Raw genomic sequence first — 4,887 nt, 5'->3', positions numbered from 1 at the left:
AATAGTTGATGGCGTCCCCGAGTGAACATGGTTATCGCACAACAAGCAACTTAATAAGAGATAAAGTGCATAATTACATATTCAATACCACAATAGTTTTTAAGCTATTTGTCCCATGAGCTATATATTGCAAAGGTGAATGATGGAATTTTAAAGGTAGCACTCAAGCAATTTACTTTGGAATGGCGGAAAATACCATGTAGTAGGTAGGTATGGTGGACACAAATGGCATAGTGGTTGGCTCAAGTATTTTGGATGCATGAGAAGTATTCCCTCTCGATACAAGGTTTAGGCTAGCAAGGCTTATTTGAAACAAACACAAGGATGAACCGGTGCAGCAAAACTCACATAAAAGACATATTGAAAACATTATAAGACTCTACACCGTCTTCCTTGTTGTTCAAACTCAATACTAGAAATTATCTAGACCTTAGAGAAACCAAATATGCAAACCAAATTTTAGCATGCTCTATGTATTTCTTCATTAATGGGTGCAAAGCATATGATGCAAGAGCTTAATCATGAGCACAACAATTGCCAAGTATCACATTACCCAAGACATTTATAGCAATTACTACATGTATCATTTTGCAATTCCAACCATATAACAATTTAACGAAGGAGAAACTTCGCCATGAATACTATGAGTAGAAACCAAGGACATACTTGTCCATATGCTACAGCGGAGCGTGTCTCTCTCCCATAAAGTGAATGCTAGGATCCATTTTATTCAAACAAAACAAAAACAAAAACAAACCGACGCTCCAAGAAAAAGCACATAAGATGTGATGGAATAAAAATATAGTTTCAGGGGAGGAACTCTGATAATGTTGTCGATGAAGAAGGGGATGCCTTGGGCATCCCCAAGCTTAGACGCTTGAGTCTTCTTGATATATGCAGGGGTGAACCACCGGGGCATCCCCAAGCTTAGAGCTTTCACTCTCCTTGATCATGTTGCATCATACTCCTCTCTTGATCCTTGAAAACTTCCTCCACACCAAACTCGAAACAACTCATTAGAGGGTTAGTGCACAATAAAAATTAACATATTCAGAGGTGACACAATCATTCTTAACACTTCTGGACATTGCATAATGCTACTGGACATTAGTGGATCAAAGAAATTCATCCAACATAGCAAAAGAGGCAATGCGAAATAAAAGGCAGAATCTGTCAAAACAGAACAGTTCGTATTGACGAATTTTAAAATGGCACCAGACTTGCTCAAATGAAAATGCTCAAATTGAATGAAAGTTGCGTACATATCTGAGGATCATGCACGTAAATTGGCTTAATTTTCTGAGCTACCTCCAGGGAGGTGGACCCAGATTCGTGACAGCAAAGAAATCTGGAACTGGCATGATAATCCAAATCTAGTACTTACTTTTCTATCAACGGCTTAACTTGGCACAACAAAACACAAAACTAAGATAAGGAGAGGTTGCTACAGTAGTAAACAACTTCCAAGGCACAAAACAAAGTACTGTAGGTAAAAACATGGGTTGTCTCCCATAAGCGCTTTTCTTTAACGCCTTTCAGCTAGGCGCAGAAAGTGTGTATCAAGTATTATCAAGAAGTGATGCATTCTCAGCGGGGTGCGGAGTTTTCTCAACCAGGCATAATATATTAGATACATAGGTTTTAGCATCTCCTTTTTCATTAGTCTTAGGCGTGCTACTCTCATCAAACAAATTTTCAGGAACAAGCCAGGCATAGTTATTTTCTAGTGCATCATTCATAGCTAAGAGTTTACATGGTATTGGTGCTTTGATCTCCCCACCATCATCAATATTATTAGTGTATCTTATTCTATCCATGTCCATCTTTTCAAGGAGGCTAACAAAATTAGTATGAGAACCAAGCATATTAAATTTAGCAAAGACCTTTCTAGCTTCTCTTGCTAGACCACCAAATTCTCTAAGAAGGGTTTCTAAAACAAAATCTTTCTTTTCCCCTTCTTCCATATCACCAAGTGTGAGAAACATATGTTGGATTATAGGATTAAGATTAACAAATTTAGTTTCCAACAGGCGAACTAAATGCGCGACGACAATTTCATAAGTAGGCGCAAGGTCCACCAAGTGTCTATCTTCAAAATTTTCGATGGTACTAACATGATTGAAAAATTCTTCTATATTATTTCTCCCAACTATAGACCCACGTCCTACCGGTATGTCTTTTGTGGTAAAATTAAAAGGAAACATGATGAATCAAGTAAGGTAAATGCAAGTAACTAATTTTTTTTGTGTTTTCGATATAGCAAACAAGATAGCAAATAAAGTAAAACTAGCAACTAATTTTTTTTGTATTTTGATTTAGTGCAACAAACAAAGTAGTAAATAAAACTAAGCAAGACAAAAACAAAGTAAAGAGATTGAGAAATGGAGACTCCCCTTGCAGCGTGTCTTGATCTCCTCGGCAACGGCGCCAGAAATTTAGCTTGATGACGCGTAAAGCACACGCTCGTTGGGAACCCCAAGTGGAAGGTGTGATGCGTACAGCGGCAAGTTTCCCTCGATAAGAAACCAAGGTTTATCGAACCGGTAGGGAGTCAAGAAGCACGTTGAAGGTTGATGGCGGTGGGATGTAGTGCGGCGCAACACCGGGGATTCCGGCGCCAACGTGGAACCTGCACAACACAACCAAAGTACTTTGCCCCAACGAAACGGTGAGGTTGTCAATCTCACCGGCTTGCTTCGTAACAAAGGATTAACCGTATTGTGTGGAAGATGATTGTTTGCGTAAAACAATGAGAACAAGTATTGCGATAGATTGTATTTCAAGTAAAGAGAATTGGACCGGGGTCCACGGTTCACTAGAGGTGTCTCTCCCATAAGACAAACGAGCATGTTGGGTGAACAAATTACAGCTTGGGCAATTGACAAATAAAGAGAGCATGACCATGCACATACATATCATGATGAGTATAGTGAGATTTAATTGGGCATTACGACAAAGTACATAGACCGCCATCCAACTGCATCTATGCCTAAAAAGTCCACCTTCAGAGTTATCATCCGAACCCTCCAGGTATTAAGTTGCTAACAACGAGACAATTGCATTAAGTATTGCGCGTAATGTAACTAGTGACTACATCCTTGAACATAGCACTAATGTTTTATCCCTAGTGGCAACAAGACATCCATAACCTTAGAGGTTCTTGTCACCCCTCCAGATTCACTAGAGACATGAACCCACTATCGAGCATAAATACTCCCTCTTGGAGTTACTAGCATCAACTTGGCCGGAGCATCTACTAATAACGGAGAGCATGCAAGATCATAAACAACACATAGATATAACTTTGATAATCAACATAACAAGTATTCTCTATTCATCGGATCCCAACAAACGCAACATATAGAATTACGAGATAGATGATCTTGATCATGTTAGGCAGCTCACAAGATCCGAGCAATGATAGCACAATGGGGAGAAGACAACCATCTAGCTACCGCTATGGACCCATAGTCCAGGGGTAGACTACTCACACATCACACCGGAGGCGACCATGGCGGCGTAGAGTCCTCCGGGAGATGATTCCCTCTCCGGCAGGGTGCCGGAGGCGATCTCTGGATCCCCGAGATGGGATCGGCGTTGGCGGCGTCTCGCGGAAGGTTTTCCGTATCGTGGCTCTCGGTGTCGGGGATTTCGTCACGGAGGCTTTAAGTAGGCGGAAGGGCAAGTCGGGAGGGGGCACGAGGGCCCCGGATGACGGGCGGCGCGGCCAAGGGGGGCCGCGCCGCCCTGGGGTTTGGGCACCCTGTGGCCCCACTTCGTTTCGTCTTCGGACTTCTGGAAGCTTCGTGGAAAAATAGGCCCCTGGGCGTTGATTTCGTCCAATTCCGAGAATATTTCCTTGCTAGGATTTCTGAAACCAAAAACAAGAGAAACGACAATCGGCACTTCGGCATCTTGTTAATAGGTTAGTTCCAGAAAATGCACGGATATGACATAAAGTGTGCATAAAACATGTAGATAACATCAATAATGTGGCATGGAACATAAGAAATTATCGATACGTTGGAGACGTATCACGTACCTGGTAAGGCGTCGAACACCTTATGTGCGTGGAGGTGGGGCGGATTTGACGTAGCATTCTGGGACGCGCTGGCAAAGCGGTGGCGGCGAAAAGGCCGTCAAGAGAGCTAGCAGCGACGATGGTGCCCGACTTAGAAGATATCTGCCGTCGAAACGGCTGACAAATCGAGCGGCGGTGGAGGGGTGGGAGGCGCGGGAGGGTAGGCGCGACGAGAAATAAAAGGCGCGAAGCAACGATTATGGAAGTGGTCGCCGACAGGTGGGAGCCCGCGGTTCCTCACCTCGCTTTTCATTGTGTTCGACGTGCCAGGAGCGTCCGCTGTGTAGCGGGGACAAGCTCGGGGCGCCGGACACCGTATTGGGCCGCGCCGGACGGAAGGAGGCTTTGGGGCGCGCGACTGGAAAAAAAAATCCGACGCGCCCCAAATCCCTTCGGGGGCCGCTTTGAGGGACGCGGCTGGAGATGCTCTTACACATAGTGGGAGTAACATAGCTAGTAACATTACACATCTCAAGACGTGTTTTGGTGACGTGACATGTCAATAAATGAAGAAAGAGAGTGAGGTGGTAACTAGCTATGTTACCATAACATCACACACCCTAATGCAAGATGAGTTTACAACATACTATGAAGGTAGTAACTTAGACAAGTAACATATGCTAGACTAGTGACATAGCATATGTTACTAGTCTCAGTTGACCAACCGAAGGAAAGTTCAGCGAGAAACTTTCAAGGTTCCACCCTCCGCTGAAATTTATGTACAAAATAAATCTTAAACTAAGTCAGGCTTTGAACTCGTAATCCTGGAAATTAGCATTCCAAATCTATCAATCGGGAGTCTTTTG

This window comes from Lolium rigidum, chromosome 1, assembly GCF_022539505.1.
Source record: "Lolium rigidum isolate FL_2022 chromosome 1, APGP_CSIRO_Lrig_0.1, whole genome shotgun sequence".
In the NCBI taxonomy this organism is placed as follows: Eukaryota; Viridiplantae; Streptophyta; class Magnoliopsida; order Poales; family Poaceae; genus Lolium; species Lolium rigidum.
This window is presented reverse-complemented; position numbering follows the sequence as displayed.